A 20,241-nucleotide genomic window follows, 5' to 3' on the forward strand; every position below is an offset into this window, starting at 1 on the left:
CGGAGAAGATCTATGGTAAGTTTCCTCTTACAAACCTCTTACAAGGTTATTTACGAGGAAACTTCGAGAATGAGGTCCGTTGTTCGTGTTGAAGTTGAGTGCTACAGTCTTGAGTGCATAGTAGTATAGACATTAGCATAGTAGGTAGTAATTAGTAGATTCCTTAGTAGCAGAGTGCACAATAGTCAAATATTCTGATATTATAGTCATATATTTATTGAAGAAGGGTTTTTAGTCGACAGCAGAAAATTTGGCAGGTTTCAGCTGTCGTGACTGTCAGGGGCGGAGCTAGGGGGTGGCTACTTGGGCTCAAGCCCCGAATGTATTCTGAAAAGCCCCGAATCTATTTATAAAAAAAAAAGAAAATAAATAAAAAAATGCAGAGGCTAATTTCCATCTGTGGTCTATCCAGCTGCTAACTGTATTTGAGTGAGTTAAGTCTTGGTGTTATGGTAGACTCAGACCTAAGCTTTAAATCACAATCAACAAGTTGACAAAAACTTAATTCTTCCACCTTAGAAACATAGCTAAAGTACGGCCATTTATAAATCAAATGGACGCTGAAAACCAGATGCCTTTATCTCAAGCCAACTCGACTACTGTAATGCACTCCTTACCGGCCTCCCGAAAAAATACGATGATAACTATTTTATTGCAATGCACTGCATTATTTTATTCTATTTTACTAACTATTTTATTGCACTGCACTATTTTACTTTGTATCAGTGAATCATAGACGCCTGGCCATAAGAGCATTCGGAGCATCTCTGCTCTCCCACTATTGAACTTGGGGGAGCAAAGGTATGATCTTGCTCCACCACTTTTTGATTATATGAAAAATATGATATATCCCCCCCCAATATATAAATCTATATGGTTAACTGAGTTTTATAGTGAAAAGAGCAGCTTTATTGGTCAAGATTGAAGGCTCTATATTGCAGGAAATTGCACGTACAGGTTCATTAAATTCAAAAAAAATCTGCCGTGGCGGGGGTCGTGCCTGACCCCCTACAAACCACCCCTTGCATGCCAAATTTTTTTTTTTAATTAAAATTAAAAAAAATTATAGAAAAAAAAAGTTTTTTAAATTAAAAAAAAAAATAATAATAATAAAGGGCACCTATCTGGGCTAAGTGCCGGATCTCCTACAATCCTAAATCCGCCCCTTGTGACTGTGGTGGGAAGTTCGTTCCACCGTTGTGGAGCGAGGAACGAGAATTGCCGGCTTCTCTTGGATGACTTATTGGGAAGTAGTTGGTGGTGATGATTTGATGAGGAAAACTATTCCTGCAAATGGCATCTCAGTTGCTATGGTGTTGGTAACGGTGACTTGGCTATTCCAGGAGGCTTGTTTTCTGCTAACGCTAGTTCAATAATATACCATGACAAACGTTCCATTTATTTCCTGGTATTCTGCCCAGCGTTGTTAGTCAGCTGCCTTGTGTCAGCTTTTTTTTTTTTTTTACTTCATTTTTTAGCGTTTATCGCTTTTTCTGGTCAAGCATGACCGACAGATGCAGGGTGAAATGGGAGGTAGAACAGGGGAAGACATTCGGCAAATGACGGCGGGTCCGGGAATCGAACTCGGAGTCAACCAGATCCGTGACGCAGCACGGTATTCCCAGACGCTTTCGCATCGAGGTACATGGTGAGCTACTGGAGCTCCCCTTGTGTCAGCTTCTTAGCAAAATCTCAGTAGGATTTCAAACTCTGATCACATTATAAGATGCAACACATTTTCTTCATTGTAGTCACGTAACATCCGGTTGTAAATTATGGTAAAAAGTTTAAATATTTTTTACCTTTGACAGTTATATTATCATACTGGCCAATCGCGTCTCGCTCTTCGCCATAATGAGATAACTCTTATCTCCTAGCACCTACTGTGCTCATGAACAAACAATTGCACCCATGCACCTGACCAGGCCACGCCCCAGCGTCCTCCTATAAGACGCCGGACATGGTCACACTCTACCTTCCTCTTTTTTTGTTTCCAACATGGACGCTGCAGTGCACTCCATGAACTAGTTGTTATGAAATGCAGAGAGAAATTACACAATGTTGGGTTTTCGCCGGAGATTCACCAGCCCCTGGAATCTTCTCGGCACATCCTAACAGCGCATCGGGCCTGTCCTGGGGTTTCCTCGTCTTGTGACAGCGGACCGAGGGACGTCGCGCGGCGGCTAGCTGTCGGGCTAGGCCGCGCACAGGTAGGGCCTGCGCTGCCAGGCATTAATGCTAGCATTTGTGATACTGCTCGTTGTCCCGGGAGACAGCCGAGTTGTGTATTGGCGTGAGGGGCAGGATATTTGGGAAAACATGGTCGTCATGACTCTGTTTTGGGTGTTTTGCCGGCTATCCTAGTGCGCGCGGCTAATGCTAATACTACAATGCTGGGTCTCCGTTCTTGTTCCCCGCCGAGGGCTGTCTTTTCTAAAAGGTCTTCCCTCCTCTTAACCATTCATGCTGACGGTCAATCGGTGTCTACTGTTGGGAGTTTTGACGAGGGCTTGTTTACCATTTCATGGGTGGATGGGCTGAGGCCTAGGGCTGGTGTGCTTTTTGTGAATCTATGAATTGTGTGCAGGACTGGTGTTTCTCTGGTCTGCATCCCCTTAACATTTGTGTGTATGGGCTAGCCCATTCTGCAGTGTGTAAGTGGAGTTTCCGTTCATTTATTCATTTACCCCTTCATGGGTGCACACCACAGTGGAGGTTGCTGCATTCCTACTAGTGAGGCAGTGCTTCACTAGTAGTAGTCTTTTGTTGCAGCCACCACTGGTCCTCCGTGCCTGTGAAGCAGGTGGCATCAGTCCTTTGCCTCTGACATGGTGGAACGAATTGCTGTTTTTAATGTCAAATTTGGTGTCAGGTGGTGGGGCCTTAGGGCCAGCCGACGTTGAAACATCGCGCAAGGTTTTGAGGTTATTAGCTTTGACCTAGCCGCAAGCTATAACCGCAGGGAGGGCTAGGATGCTGTCAACGCTTGTTTACAGACATCTTGGTTGGATCAGTCTCCCCTTGAAGAGGAGAGAAGTTTTTTCCCTCCTCAGGGCTCCCCTCTCCGCAGAGGGACTTTCCGCAGGCTACTCTCTGGCTCCCCGCATCTTCACCAAGTGCGGGCCTCTGCGTCGTCGGGGGTTACGAATTGCATTCTGCCCTGGACGACGTTCTGGTCCTTGGCCGGTCAGGGTAGATCACCAGGTCTCATACCAGGCAGGTGGTGTCTCACCAGCCTGGGTTTTGCTGTAGACTGGAAGTAGAGTTCTCCTCTTCCCAGTCAACGGGTGGAGTACTTGGGCTTTTTCTAAGCTCAAGGTCTATATAAGGGCATCCCTCTCGGAGCGGTGACGAATGGTTGGGTTTCTCTGCGAGCTCGGGAGGTTTCGTCCTAGGACTGTTACGGCGCTGTCCGTGATGCGCCTGCTGCTGGGGTCCCTCTTGGCCTCCTCTTCATGAGGAGGATGCAGAGGTGGTTTTTTCCAGTATGGAAATGGACCCGGTGTGAGACATATGGAAGCGGCTGAAGGTTCCCATGTCAGTACTGGGGGACCTCGTCTTCTGGGGAGGGTCTGGTGCCCTCACCTGCGGGGTCCCCTTGGGCAGCAGGCTGTCACACGTCACAGTCTTCACCGACGCTTCCCTCATGGGATGGGGGAGGGACGTGTCGGACAAACGCAGTAGGGGGCAGCTGCCATGCTGCCCGGTCTGCGCTACATTCAATGTGTTGGGATTGAAGGCAGTCCTTCTGGTCCTCAAACGGCTCGACCACCTTGTGGTGGGCAAGCATGTTTTGGTCAGGACGGACAACACGACGTCAGCGTTGTATATTGTCAGACAGGGTGGAGTGCGCTCCCCCCATCTGAACCGGGCGGCGGTCGGGCTCTGGCTATGGGCGTTCTCCATCTGCTCTGCCTGAGGGCTCTCCACATCCCCGGCAGGGTGAATGTGGGTGCAGGTGTGATGTCGCGGGGTGGTCCTCACCCTGACGAGTGGGGAATACGTCTCAAGCCTGTGGAACGTTCTCTGTCTCCGAGTGGGACCTCCAACTGGTCCTGGGCCGGTTGTCGGAGGCCCCGTTTTGAGCCTCTTGAGCAGGCGCCATTGGATCTGCTGTCTTGAAAACCGCGTTCTTTTTGGCCATCACCTCCGCTAAACGCGTGGGTGAGCTGTGTGCTCTCTCGGCGTGGCCTGAGTGCCTGTCTATTCGGGCCAATAGCGGTGCGACTCTGAGGCCTAATCCAGTCTTCGTGCCAAAGAATATCCGGAGCTCTTTTCGCTCCAGGGATATTGTGATTCAGGCGTTTCATCCGCCTCCTCACGCTAGTGGGTTAGAGGCGAGCCTTCATCTGTCGTGTCCTGTCCGTGCTTTGGGGTTTTACCTCAGTCGGACTCGGGATCTCAGGGCTGCCTATCAACTTTGTGTTTGTTACGGTGGCCCTCGCGCTGGTAAGGCACTGTCCAAGCATTGCCTGTCACATTGGTTGTGCGAGGGCATTGCCCTTTGCTACACGTTGGCTGGACAGGTCCCCCCTGGAGGTGTCAGTAGTGTCTGTGTCAGGTGTCTGTGGAGGACATCTGTTCTGCGGCCTTCTGGTCCTCCCCGGGTCCCTTCGTGAAGTTTTACCTCATGGACATGACTGGGGGTTCTGTCTCCCAGGCGGTTCTGAGGTCTGGGACCTCCCCTGTGTCCCGTCTGTCGGTGGGTTAGCAGGGGTGTGTGCCACGGGGTGATGTGTCACACGTGGTCCCGCCTGTACTGTGCGCTTTTAGGGGTTTCTGGTTCCCTTTTTTTCGCACATTGGTGGAGTTGACTGCCTCCCCCCCTTTGCTAGGACGGGCGGGTGGATGGGACTCCCTCCCCCCTGGTAGTAGGGCTTGCGGGCCCTCAGGGGGTACACTTGTCGGCCACGTGTCTGCTCTGCCCCATATCTCATTATGGCAAAGAGCGAGACGCGATTGGCCAGTATGATAACGAAAGGTTATCCTATATGAATACTGGCTGAGCGTCTCGCTCTTAGCGCCCTGAGGTCCTTGGTTGGGTTTTCAATGTTGGAAACTTTTTTTTCCGAGGAAGGAAGAGTGTGACCATGTCGGCGTCTTATAAGAGGACGCTGGGGCGTGGCCTGGTCAGGTGCATGGGTGCAATTGTTTGTTCATGAGCACAGTAGGTGCTAGGAGATAAGAGTTATCTCATTATGGCGAAGAGCGAGACGCTCAGCCAGTATTCATATAACTAGGTTATAGGATAACCTTTCGTTACTGTTACCATTGCTGGTATTCTCTGCCGACCTGGTTTTACCGTCCTGCTCTCGTCCACTAAAATGATATCCAGTTTGCCGTCTACCATCTGTCTGAATCCATGCGAATGCAGCAGGAAGCAAAATAAACATCCTAGTCTAAATCACATTTCACATGAACAAAATTGTAATGCTTAATTTAATGCTTTAATTAATGCAGGGTTTAATTAGTGCTTCACAGTTTTCTCCTAAATGGTAAATGTAAATGGCTGCATTATCCAAAGCGCTTTACAATTTGCTCCTCCTCACATTTTACCCATTCACTCACACATTAACACAATGACGGCGGAGGCGACCATGCAAGGTGCCGACCTGCTCATTGGGAGCAATTATGGGGTTAGGTGTCTTGCTCAAGGACACATCGACACGCTGCCCGGGAGGAGCGGGAATCGAACCGGGAACCTCCAGATTACCAGAAGACTGCTCTACCTCCTGAGCCACTGTCACCCCCCCCCCCCCCCCCCCCCCCCCCCCACCCCCCACCCCCTACACACACACACACACACACTAAAGAAACCAGGCAGTCGGAGTTCTATGTGTGATGTTGTCCAGAGGCAAAACTCTTTGTTCATGTTCGATCCTCCCTCAGGTTCACGGGATTCATCGATTGTGTACTAAAACGGCCCTCCTGGAAATCCAAGCTGTTGTCGGTTTATTAGGTTTAGGCAACAACAAGCAAGCGATTAACAATGTTTCCTTGATGACCTCGTCGAAGCTCAGCCAGCCGTAGGACCAGGACCAGCAGGAGTGCAGAGGGCCGGTCCCACAGGAGTGGTTTCCCCTCTGTAAACTGTGACTCAAAGTTGTGATTTATAGACCTTTTTTAGACGACCAGGAAGTAAATAGAAAAAAAAACTAAAACCACTCTCACTGTGACCTTACAAGACTCTTTTGAAACTGGTCCGACAGAGAATGATGATTCACACATACTCCTAGGTGTTTGTGTGTGTGAAAAAGGAGAGTGAGAAAGACCGTTTATGATTGCATGCACTACCTTCCTTTACCAGCAAGTGTCACCGTTAACTTGCAACACCTGTCCCCCTCCAGCCTTGTGACGCATGATGCATCCCTCCCACTCTCTCTCTCTCTCTCTTTGACTCGGCCATCATCAGCCTTGCCTGCCCACTTTTCTCTGTATCGCCCCCTCGCTCCACCCTGCCTGCTTCGCTCTCCCTCCCTTTCTTTCTTACCCCCCCTCTCTCTGAAATAAAGTAATTGCCTGCAGTATGGCTCAGAGTGTCTCCTTCTCTCTGACGTAGATCAGCTCAGCCAACCCAGTCAATCATTATTCTCCACTTCTCACCTGGTGGCCTGTAGTTGTGTGTGTGTGTGTGTGTGTGTGTGTGTGTGTGTGTGTGTGTGTGTGTGTGTGTGTGTGTGTGTGTGCGTGCGTGCGTGCGTGTGCGTGCGTATATGCTTGGGGGGTCGAGAATCTTAATGGGGGCCCTGTTGTTTGAAACGGCGTGTGAGTGGGTGGGAAAGAGAGAGAGATAGAGAGTGTGTGTATTTAGGGGCGGTAATGGGGGTGTTGTTGGGAGTTGGTGTGTGTGGGTGTGTATAATGTGTTTATGTGTGCATGGGATGAAAGGAGTTATTGGTGGCCGGGGGGATATGTGGGGTGTGTGTATTTGTGCGTCTTCCCTTCAGTCAGTCTGTGTACGTGACCATATAATTAAGTGTGAGTGCGGTCGGAGATGATTGTTAAAGACATCTTAATATACTGATCTGCCACTCAGCCATCCATTATTCACCAGCTGTATAGGCCCTCGTCCTGCAGGCAGGGGGTTGCCTGCAAAGCAACTTGGCAATTATGCATTCATTTATGCATTTATTTAGGTTACTTACACTGTGTGTGTGTGTGTGTGTGTGTGTGTGTGTGTGTGTGTGTGTGTGTGTGTGTGTGTGTGTGTGTGTGTGTCTGTATGTATGTTTGTGTCACATTGATCTGGACGTAAAAAGAGGGTAGTAGGTTCCCCAGATGGATTGGACAGACACAGCGGGTGCAAAAAAGTTATTCTATTTATTTTTGGGCTTTCTGTATTTTTCACCCAACCCAATTTCTGTCGTTATGCCAATTCCCTTCCTGGTCGTTGCGTGCATTGCCCCACTGTCTGCCTGGGGAGAACTACCACATGCCTCCTCCGATACATGTGGAGTCGTCAGCCACTTCTTTTCACCTGACAGCGAGGAGTTTCACTGGGGGAACATAACGCATGCAGAGGTTCACGCTATTTCCCCCAGATCCCCTCCCTGCTGAACAGGCGCCCCGACCGGCCAGTAGGAGTCGCAGTTTACAACGACCAGGACACATACCCCACCGGCTTCCCAACCGCTAACACTGCCAATTCTGTTAGTAGGGATGACTGACCAAGCCGGAGGTACCGCTGACAGCTGGATTAGATCCCAGGGTCTCTGCGGTGGTAGGCGAGTGCTTAGTCCACTGCGCTACTCAACCGCGCCGTAAAACATTTTATTTGACAAATTTCATACAGTAATGCAAGCACAGAAGCGATGGGAAATGTCCACTTTTCAATCGGAGGTAGAGGCAGCCAATGGCTCTTGTGTAGGTTAGAGGTGTCGAGGCGCCCTCTAGTGGGCAGGCTGGCTCCACTGCGATACCACTCTCACTACTTGAGCAGCGGGGGGGGGGTTAGTAACTAGCGTTAGACTTGGCGTCACAGTTACGTTAGCCACTCACCATAGGCGGCACACACACACACAATCACTACTATTATGCTAGCATGCCCACACACTGTGGGCCACTTTAGTACAAGGAAAATGTTATTTAGTGAGCTAGGTTTATATGAATGTGTGTACTGTCCATGTTCGTTTGTGTGTGAGTACTATTGATTGATTGATTGATTGATTTTTATTTATCTCAAACCAACACACATCACTATCACAACAAATTGATAAAAGCAAAAACAATATACATACATACACACATACATACATATATCTACATACACACATACATACAAACACATACGTATACACACATACACACAAACACACTCACACATACAAATAAAATGGGAAGGGGCAGAGAGAAGCAGTGCTTATCTAGCCCTGCCCTTTCCTTACATCACACAATTTACAGATTCTTGCTCTATCTATAGTAATCTGCATCTCTACTATGCAAGTGTGCATGTACCTTAACCACTGTATTTGTGAATGTGTGTGCTGTGCATGTATTTTTGTGTGTGTGTGTATTAATACTGTGTGAGCATGAATCTACCATTCCACAGTAAGTGTGAGTATATTGTATTATGCATGTATTTCTGAGTTACTATGCAGGCGTGACTGTATTATGCATACACATTCTGCTTGTGTGTGTGTGTGTGTGTGTGTGTGTGTGTGTGTGTGTGTGTGTGTGTGTGTGTGTGTGTGTGTGTGTGTGTGTGTGTGTGTGTGTGTGTGCGCGTGCGTGCGTGTGCATGTGTGTGTGTGCGTGTGTGCTATGCAAACATGCACATGCTGTGTACCCTACGTGTGTATGTGCGTGCCTGTCTGCCTCTGGATAGTTGTGTCTGATCAAAGCTTAGTGAGGCTGTGTTACCACTCTGACACTTCCTGCTCTAACTGCTGACAGAGGGAGGGGGGCAGAGCGAGAGAGGAGGGGGGTAGAGTGAGTGAGAGAGAGGGGGGGGGGTAGAGTGAGTGAGAGAGAGAAAGGGGGTAAAGAGCGATAGGAACAGGGGCGTCCATTTGGTATGGCAAGGTATGGCACTCGCCATACCTTGGCAAATAAAAATGTAAATTATTATTATTTTTTTTTTTACAATTTTTTATGTTGATTTAGAATTCGAATGTCAACATTATGAACGAAGCTTCGAACTATTCGGTACAGCCCTAGCATGTTTTGATATTGTCAATTATCTCACTTTTACTAGGTGACTTTTGCTGTGACTAACTGAAATATGCCCAAAAAAAAGGAAAATGGACATAGGGACGTTTTTTTTATCAAAGGGCAGCAGAGACAAGTGATACAGGGACACAGGTAAGGTCTGGCTTAGTGATTATAATAGTGCAGTTCAGCATTCAGTAACCCATACTTTTTGTGAATGTGTTTTTGATACTACATTCTGTTGAAAAAACACCTCAAAACCGTACTTAAGGAAAATTGGCTCAATTGCAAGAAAAGTAATAGACAGTTATGATATTACATTCTGCATAATTCGTATGCAAAATATTGTGGTTCCCTGCTTTAGTCTGTTGACACATTTCTATACTAAAAATGCTTGTGTAGTCCTGTGTCATACCTAAATGTCATATAACTGAATTGTATAGAAACAACTCACCAAAAGTGACTATTGCACAACTGATTTGACAAAAACAATGCACCTTCACCCCCCCCCCCCCCTCGCCATACCTTGCCTTTTACTGAAATGACGCCACTGGATAGGAAGGGAGAGAAGTGGGGTGAGTAAAAGAGAGAGGGGAGATGAGAAAAGTAGATAGAGAGGGGTGGGGAGGAGAGGAGATAGAGAAAGAGAGATGTGGGGTAGAGGGGTAGAAAGAGAGGGAGAGAGATAAAGGGAGGGAGGGAGAGAAAGAAGTGGAGAGAATAAGGCCTTGTCCAGACTAAAACTATTTTGATCTTTTTCGTTTTCGTTTCATTTAAAAAAAGGTTTCCGTAAAAACGAAAACGTCTCAAGATAATAAGTGCGTCCCACAAATTTACAAAATAAATGTCTTTCCTGTTTTTAGACGTCGCTCTTTTATTTTGAAAACCCCCGACCGGAAGTGTTGTCGTTGTTTTGAGCTGACCTAGTTTTCCAGGGGTCATCCCTATGTTCCCCGGGTTCTATGTTCCCCTGCTTAAAACAAAAAAAGGGTCCTATGTTCCCAACTCCCGAAATAAAGGTTCTATACTCCCCGGTCCCGCCCGCTCCCGAACAAAAAAAGGGTCCTATGTTCCCCGCTGAAATAAAGGCTCTGCTGCCGGCGGTGCAACAGATATGTCCGTCAGTCACTAAAGTATTTGGCATTATGCGTGAGTGGTCCCAGAATGACCTAATAACATTATTAGTTGAATAGTTACTGTACAGGAATTACAGGGATCATTTGAATATATGCGAGTTACGTGAATACGTGAATATAGCGGTGCAACAGATATGTCCGTCATTCACTCGAGTATTTGGCATTATGCGTGAGTGGTCCAGAATGACCTAATAACATTATTAGTTGAATAGTTACTGTACAGGAATTACAGGAATCATTTGAATATATGCGAGTTACGTGAATACGTGAATATAGCGGTGCAACAGATATGTCCGTCAGTCACTCGAGTATTTGGCATTATGCGTGAGTGGTCCCAGAATGACCTAATAACATTATTAGTTGAATAATTACTGTACAGGAATTACAGGAATCATTTGAATATATGCGAGTTATGTGAATACGTGAATATAGCTTGCCCGGGGACACAAACCTTCAATACGCATTAACAGCTCCGTCTTTTAATACACACTTATATCGTACAGTAACGTCAAATAAGATATTGAAAGATAAAGGAAGAAGTTACAAAGGGAAAAGGGCAAAAGCAATTACTCTTTGACAATGCTTTTTCGGGAGTAGCGGGGAACATCGGACCCTTTTTTAGTCATGAAGTGTACGTTTGAGAACACTACCGTAATGACAGAGAAATGAAGCAAGCTGACATGGTTGGCCCTCACACAACTCGGTCGCTTTTTCGGGAGCGGGGAATATAGAACCCGGGGAACATAGCAGGGGCGTATCTAGACCAAGCACTGTACTGGGGCACAGGGGGGCACTTAGGGATGCCAAGCCGGTTTTGGACGGTTTTTGGGCGAAAATGGGCAGTTTTTTAACTATTTTATTTTTAACTTTATTTCGGTTTTAGGGTTAGGTTAGATGCATCCATCTGTATGGAGAATGGGAGGGGTTTGTCTGATGTTAAGGCCTTGAGAACATCACCCACTGCCTGCAAGGATGTCTTTGACCAGAGCCTCTGCCTTTGTTCTTCCTAAAGTCATTTTCTTCACTATTTTGGAATCATGTCTTTTGATTGAGCTTGTTTTTTTTTTTAGAAAAAAATTATCATTTAGATGCCTTTATTTCATATTCGACGCAGACAGTAGGCTATATATAGCACATTTTGTTTGGTTTTCAGTTTTCAATCCATAATAAGTTAACAGAAAAGATAAGTACACAACCACATTATTTCAACCTAATAAAACTATGTTTATTGTCATTGTTTTAAGAACACAAGGTGACTTGGTAATACTCACATTTTGAGTAAAAAGAAATGGCGTTGCCCTCTCCCTTTTAACATGTGCAATGTTAAAATGAAATAAAAAAATAAATACAATTTGTTGATTAATCCCACTGGTGACCGTAATAATGTTTTTGTTATAAGGCTCTGAAAATGTTACTGAATGATGTATCAATGTATTTCCAGCTAAATTGAAATAATAAAGGGTCTCAATTAAATATGTGTAGTGTAAGAGAGAGAGAGAGAGAGAGAGAGAGAGAGAGAGAGAGAGAGAGAGAGAGAGAGAGAGAGAGAGAGAGAGAGAGAGAGAGAGAGAGAGAGAGATTCAAGTTAACATGCAGCCCCATATGTAGGAAAATAAACAGCTGCCTACCTGTCGCTGTCAGTGAGATCCCTGGCCCTGTTTTGCTTTACTGAGCTCCGTTATCTGGGGGCTGTAGTTGGTCCCTTTAAGCTGCACACCGGAGCATCTTTTAATCCAGCTGTTTGCTGTTCTCTGATATTTTTGGACATTTCGTTGATGCATTGCTCGACACTTCGAGCTGACATGGGGATATCTTTTATCCTTGATTTGATTGTCTCTTTGTTTGGCAAGCCTTCAAACAAAATATCTGAGCTACAGAGAAAAGCCTCCTTGATATACTCGCCATCAGTGAATGGCTTTCCACATTTCGCAATGCAATGAGCAATGCGATAGCTTGCTTCAGTTGTGTGGTCTTTAGCAGTCGTGAACACTTTGAGGGTGCTGGCTTGCTTTCCATACCTGGCCACAGCACGTTTAATCAATTCTGCCTTATCCGCCTGATCTTTGAAACTTTTTTGATGCTTCGTCTCAAAATGGCGTTTCACACCTGACGTTCGGCAAACTACATTTTCTAAACATAAGTACACACAGCACGGTCCTTCTGACACACCAACCTGTAGTCGTCTGTCCACGAGGGCTGGAATGCCCGAATTTCCTTTGCTTTAACTTTCTAAGCTGGCGGGGTTGCCATCATACAGAATGCAACCGCGGCACTGTGATTACCTGTGAACTGCGCGAGGGCGCGGCAGGCCAGCTGACTGCTGACAGCTGAGCACCATGGTATGTACCATGTATTAGCTGTCATAGGGGTGTGCAAAACAGTCGACTTACAAAAAGGTCTGTTGGAGGATTTCAACAAGATAAATGCGACAACAGTGCAAAATATTTCACTATAATATTTCAAAGCGAAGTAAAAAATTATAATAATAATTATTATAATTTTTCTGGGGACATTTTTACTGAGGCACAACTGATCAATACTGGGGCACGTGCCCCAGTAAAAGTGGTCTAAATACGCAGATGGAACATAGGACCCTTTTTATCGCAAGCAGGGAATATAGAACCCGGGGAACATAGACATGCTCCCGTTTTCCAGAGACAAACACTGCAGCACAGCGTACGTTCGGGAGTGGAGAGAGAGAGAGAGAGAGAGAGAGAGCGAGAGAGAGAGAGAGAGAGAGAGAGAGAGAGAGAGAGAGACCGCGGCTCAAACTACCTGTGTTGTATTAATAAAGTAATTGATTGATGTTTAACTTGTACCTGTGTCCAGTCCTTTCGACTAGCAAACGTTGTCTGTATTTAACGTTACCTCAGGATACTACTGTCTATTGTATTTAGTTGGTTAGCTATTTAGCTAATGTTGGTAGCATTGGATAGCATCAACGCTAGCTGGCTACAGCTAAACACCATGCCATGGGGATACTTTAAATTTAGATTTACTAAATTATGGAGGCTTTTTAATCGTCAAGGTAAGAGAGGATTTGTCATGATCAACTGAAGGGGTATGCTATGGAACAGTATGCTTGGCTACTACTTGGGTTTTCAGAAAAAGTACATTTAGCTGTGAAAGCCCGATCAAGCTCAATAGCTTCTGTAACACTGTAAGGGAGATGTCAATCTGTTGTCGACAGTGGTTGGTGATGTTTGGCTGAGTTTGCACATGCAGGGTTAAGGGAGAGGTGGGCTATCGCGTCATCGGTTCAGGAGAAGAAGCGTATAGCTTGTAAAGATGGTGACGCAATGGGGGGCGTCTTCAGAATTGCGCACTCTGGGAGCTGGTATCAGAAAGTACCGTCTTCAGGCTGCCAGAACGCAGTTCCGTGTGGCTGAAAGGTGCAAACGATCAAATACTTTGCCTGATACGACCAAAATAGTTTTAGTCTGGACATGGCCTAAGAAAGGGGAAATATGAGAGGGGGGTGGGGAGGTGAGGACAAAGATAAAGGGGGAGAGAGATGGAGGGAGAGACAGAAAAAGAGAGACGTGGAGAAGGAGAGAGAGAGGTAGGGTAGAGAGGGAGGGAGAGGGAGTATGGAGAGAGAGAGGGAGGGAGAGTTAGAGAGAGAGAGAGGGAGTATGGAGAGAGGGAGGGAGAGATAGAGGGATTATGGAGAGAGAGAGGGAGGGAGAGTTAGAGAGATACGGAAGGAGAGGGAGTATGGAGAGAGAGGGAGGGGTGAGGAGAAGAGATGGAGAGAGATAAGTGGAGAGAGGAGGGTAGAGGGGACAGAGGGCTAGAGAGGCAGAGTGTGCTAATCTTAGTGGGCGAGAGAGATAGTCAGATAACAGAAGAGAGAGAGAATATAAATGAGAGAGAGAGAAGAGAAAATATAGAGGCAGAGAGATGTATTTACAACTCAGAGGCGGAGGAGAGAGATATCCTAAGAGAGAGAGAGAGAGAGAGAGAGAGAGAGAGAGAGAGCCAGAGAGAGAGAGAGAGAGAGAGAGAGAGAGAGAGAGAGAGAGAGAGAGAGAGAGAGAGAGAGAGATAGAGGGGGGGTAGCCTATATGGAGGAGTTAGTGAGCAAAGAGAGAGTGAAAACGAGACCGTGTGAGAGAGGAGGCGGGGATGGTAAGAGATGGAGAGAGAGATAAGGAGAGACACAGAGAAGGAGATACAGAGAGAGCGAGACAGACGGAGAGAGTAATTTTCCCATTTGCATCCTTCAGTATGTGGAGTGCTGACAGCAGAGAGGCCTAATTAATCCAGAAAGCCCCAGCATCACTTTACAGAGAGTGAAGTGTTCGGTTACAAGTGGCATCTTTACCATAACACTGCCAGGAGGAGGTGAAACGCTGCCAGGAGGAGGTGAACACTGCCAGGAGGGGAGGTGAAACACTGCCATGAGGAGGTGAACACTGCCAGGAGGAGGTGAAACACTGCCATGAGGAGGTGAACACTGCCAGGAGGAGGTGAAACACTGCCATGAGGAGGTGAACACTGCCAGGAGGGGAGGTGAAACACTGCCATAAGGAGGTGAACACTGTCAGGAGGGGAGGTGAAACACTGCCATAAGGAGGTGAACACTGTCAGGAGGGGAGGTGAAACACTGCCAGGAGGAGGTGAACACTGCCAGGAGGGGAGGTGAACACTGCCATGAGGAGGTGAACACTGCCATGAGGGGAGGTGAAACACTGCCAGGAGGAGGTGAACATTGGCAGGAGGGGAGGTGAAACACTGCCATGAGGAGGTGAACACTGTCAGGAGGGGAGGTGAAACACTGGCAGGAGGAGGTGAACACTGTCAAGAGGGGAGGTGAAACACTGCCAGGAGGAGGTGAACACTGGCAGGAGGAGGTGAACACTGTCAGGAGGGGAGGTGAAACACTGCCAGGAGGAGGTGAACACTGTCAGGAGGGGAGGTGAACACTGCCATGAGGAGGTGAAACACTGCCAGGAGGAGGTGAACACTGTCAGGAGGGGAGGTGAAACACTGCCAGGAGGAGGTGAACACTGGCAGGAGGAGGTGAACACTGCCAGGAGGGGAGGTGAAACACTGCCATGAGGAGGTGAAACACTGGCAGGAGGAGGTGAAACGCTGTCATAAGGAGGTGAACACTGGCAGGAGGAGGTGAAACGCTGTCATGAGGCGGTGAACACTGCCAGGAGGAGGTGAACGCTGCAGGAGGAGGTGAAACGCTGCCAGGAGGAGGTGAACACTGGCAGGAGGAGGTGAACACTGCCAGGAGGAAGTGAAACACTGCCATGAGGTGAACACTGCCAGGAGGAGGTGAAACACTGCCATGAGGAGGTGAAACACTGGCTGGAGGAGGTGAAACACTGCCACGAGGAGGTGAAACACTGGCAGGAGGAGGTGAAACACTGCCATGAGGAGGTGAAACACTGCCAGGAGGAGGTGAACACTGCCAGGAGGAGGTGAACACTGCCATGAGGAGGTGAAACGCTGCCAGGAGGAGGTGAACACTGCCAGGAGGAGGTGAACACTGCCAGGAGGAGGTGAACGCTGCCAGGAGGAGGTGAACACTGCCATGAGGAGGTGAAACGCTGCCAGGAGGAGGTGAACACTGCCATGAGGTGAACACTGCCAGGAGGAGGTGAAACGCTGCCAGGAGGAGGTGAACACTGGCAGGAGGAGGTGAAACGCAGCCAGGAGGAGGTGAACACTGGCAGGAGGAGGTGAACACTGCCACGAGGAGGTGAAACACTGCCAGGAGGAGGTGGACACTGCCATGAGGTGAACACTGCCATGAGGAGGTGGACACTGCCATGAGGTGAACACTGCCATGAGGGGAACACTGCCATGAGGAGGTGAAACGCTGTTAGGAGGAGGTGAACACTGGCAGGAGGAGGTGAAACGCTGTCATGAGGAGGTGAACACTGCCAGGAAGAGGTGAACACTGCCATGAGGTGAACACTGCCATGAGGAGGTGAAACGCTGTCCGGAGGAGGTGAACACTGGCAGGAGGAAGTGAAACGCTGTCAGGAGGAGGTGAACACTGGCAGGAGGAGGTGAAACGCTGCCAGGAGGAGGTGAACACTGCCATGAGGAGGTGAAACACTGCCATGAGGTGAACATTGGCAGGAGGAGATGAAATGCTGCCAGGAGGAGGTGAACACTGCCATGAGGAGGTGAACACTGCCATGAGAGGAGGTGAACGCTGCAGGAGGAGGTGAACACTGCCAGGAGGAGGTGAACACTGCCAGGAGGAGGTGAACACTGCCAGGAGGAGGTGAACACTGCCAGGAGGAGGTGAACGCTGCAGGAGGAGGTGAACACTGCCAGGAGGAGGTGAACACTGCCAGGAGGAGGTGAACACTGCCAGGAGGAGGTGAACGCTGCAGGAGGAGGTGAACACTGCCAGGAGGAGGTGAACACTGCAGGAGGAGGTGAACACTGCCAGGAGGAGGTGAACGCTGCAGGAGGAGGTGAACACTGCCAGGAGGAGGTGAACACTGCCAGGAGGAGGTGAACACTGCCAGGACGATTTGAACGCTGACAGGAGGAGGTGAACACTGCCAGCCCTGCACACGTGCCGCATACCAATCGCGTAGCAGCCACACTACATAATGCTGCCTACTTTCTATACATTATAGAAAGGCACCTTTTTCATTACATTATTTTAGCCCCTGCTAAGTGGGAGTGGAGTGTAACTCTTTTATACATTTATAAATTAGTATTTATTTATTTAGGTATTTCTTCTTGTGTCCTTTTCTTAAAAGTGAACGTTGTTTTATTTATTTATTGTATGCTTGTTGTGATCTTGTACAATAAAAGATTTATCAAAAAATGTATATTTGTATCTCTTGACTGCTCCAGTGGAGCTCAGTGGCTAACAGTAGAAGAATGTGGGTGTACAAGATACAAGAGTTTTATTTGTCACGGCATACAGGTATACAGTGAAATGCGGGGGGTCTCGCCCGCAACGATGTGCAATAGTACAAGTAATAATAATAAGAGTCCAACCAATAGAGCGACGTAGTGCAATAAACAAGTAAACAAAGTAGGCATATCGGTATCTGTACATGAGCTATTTACAGAGCATGGTAGGACATGCTAGGTCCTGTGGCAGTGCAGTACACTGTTAGCTACGGATGAGGCATTGGGTCTTTATGTACACTGCTATACAATGCTATATTATATGATCTCAAGCTATACTAATCTTAAAGTGATAGTCCATAGTGTGAGCGTGTGCAGCATGAGTGAGTGTGTGCTCATGTTAAAGTGGCTGCTAGTGTGTGAGCGTGTACAGTGTGTGTGTTGTGTGTGTGCTCATGTGTGCTTGTGTGTGGAGAGTTCAGTGTTCAAGGCTCTGATGGCCTGGGGGAAGAAGCTGAGCCTAAGTCTCTCTGTCCTCGTTACTGGTGCTTGCAGGCGTTTGCCTGACCGCAGCAGCGTGAACAGGCTGTTGTTGGGGTGGTGAGGGTCTTTCATTATCCTGCAGGCTCTGGATTTGCACCTCTTGTTGTATAGGACCTGCAGGGTTGGTAGTGCAATACCCATGGTACGCTCGGCTGAGCACACCACTCTCTGTAGGGCCTTCTTGTCCTGTGCCGTGCTGTTGCCATACCAGGCAGTGATGTGTGTGTGACTGGGTGACTCCCAGGTGTGTGTGTGTGTGTGTGTGTGTGTGTGTGTGTGTGTGTGTGTGTGTGTGTGTGTGTGTGTGTGTGTGTGTGTGTGTGTGTGTGTGTGTGTGTGTGTGTGTGTGTGTGTGTGCGCGTGCGTGTGTGTGTGTGTGTGTGTGTGTGTGTGTGTGTGTGTGTGTGTGTGTGTGTGTGTGTGTGTGTGTGTGTGTGTGTGTGTGTGTAAACAAAGTTGGTTGAGAAGATTCAAGATTCAAGAGTTTATTTATCACATACATACCAGGGCATACAGTGAAATGTGGTAGAAGAAATTTGGCAAAAACTTCCATAGCTTCAAGAGCTTCTCATACACACCCACATTCAGTGCACATCAAATCCTGATAAATAAACAAACAAACAAACATATAACACATAACTCACTCCTGAAATCCTCTGTGGGCACACAGTCCAGAGGCGTCAGGTAAGTTATTAAGTTATGGCACTGTTGTCGTTGGGATAGTCAATACGAATGTTAAAATCTCCTCATATATATTTATTATTTTCTTTTCTTTTTCGGTTTTAAATCTCTTTTTAAGCTCTTTCTCCTTGGATTCCTTGTTTATCTACTGCATGTAAAGCACTTTGAATTGAAAGGTGTATACATACACAAGCCTCGCCTCGTGTACTGCGTCTATATTAGAACATACGTTTCTTTTTTTCTCTCTCTCTCGAGGCGTCTCAGATTTATTGAACAGCGGTGACAGCTGAGAGACGGGAGAAACGCTTGATTTATTTTCAACCGAAACATCCGTCAAAGCGAGAGGACAGACAACAATACAACAGAGATGAGGACTGAAGAACTCCCACACACACAGTATATACTGTATGTCCTATACTTCAGAGTCTAGCCTCAGTCGGCTACCAAGTCAAAACACAGTGTGACTGAACTTTCCTAACCTGTACCTCATTTGTACGCTACGACGGCTCTCTCCAGTGTTGTAGTTCTCAAGTCCGAGTCTTGGACTGATTTTCAGGACTTGTGACTCGACTTGAATGAATGAATGAATGAAAAAGTTTATTTTTGAACATGTAATTCTCCATATTCCTCCAAACAAATCACGATCTAGCTCCGTCAAACCAAACAATCATAGCACATATATATTTTTTATAAAAAAAACATAAAAAAAGGAAAAACATAAAAAAAAAAAAAAAAATTAATTATAAACAAAAGGTCAAGAGCAATGTGTTTGGTTGGCAGACATGTCCAAAAAAGAAGTAGAGGGAAGCTAAGCTTATTGATCCCTACCACCTTACATTTTATTTGTTCTTCCATTAATTTTACTAGATATAACATAATTTAGTATATTACAGTATAGAATATACTTTTACTTATAATAATAAAAAAAAAAAAAAAACTTGATTCACTTGACAGCAGTGAATATAGTACAGCACCACATAACACAATATAACATAACTTTGTTTATCCTCATTTCTCATTTCTGTATTTCTCTAATGTGTATTTTTTTAGCTGCTTTTTAAATTGTGCCATATGTTTACTCAGTTTGATGTATTCAGGTAAATTATTCCACAACTTCACTCCACACACCGATATGCACATGCTTTTCAGCGTAGTGTGTACCATTGGTTGTTTAAGATTCCCTCTCCCTCTTAAGTTATATTCTCCTTCCCTGTCTCTGAACCATTTTTTAATGTTGCCTGGGATTAGTTTGTATCTGGCTTTGTATACAATGAGGGCAGTTTTGAAATCCACTAGGTCCATACATTTCAATGCCTGTAGCTTTATAAATAAGTTATTGGTGTGTTCATAATATCCTACATTGTTGATTATTCTTATTGCTTTTTTTTGCATGGTGCATATTGGCTGTAGAGTGCTTGAACTTGAGCACTGATGACTCGGACTTTGACTTGGACTCGAGCATTGACTGCATTTTGACTCGGAAGGTGCAGACTCGGACTTGTTAATTGATCAATTAAATACAGTTATTTCTTTAAAGTTTTCTTTGTAATAGGCCCTAATCATTTGGCATAAGATATTGATGGCTAGTGCATTTGTTTGGCTATTGTGTCACAAAGTAAATAAACTCCCTTTTAAATGGTGACCGCTGTGTCATTTATGTTTAATGTAGACCTTTCTTTATTTGTATGTCAGCTCTTTAACTGCCAGAGTGGAGTGATGACTTGGACTCGGACTCAGACTAGGGTAATGGGGACTCGACTCAGATTCGACTTGGGCTCTTCTTTGGTGACTCGAACTTGGACTTGAACATTGGGGACTCGAGACTCGACTCAAGATTTAGTGACTCGACTACAACACTGGCTCTTGCCATGTGTTTCCGAAGGCGCCATTTTCCATT

This window comes from Notolepis coatsorum (genome assembly GCF_963971535.1).
Source record: "Notolepis coatsorum genome assembly, chromosome: 1".
Lineage (NCBI taxonomy): Eukaryota > Metazoa > Chordata > Actinopteri > Aulopiformes > Paralepididae > Notolepis > Notolepis coatsorum.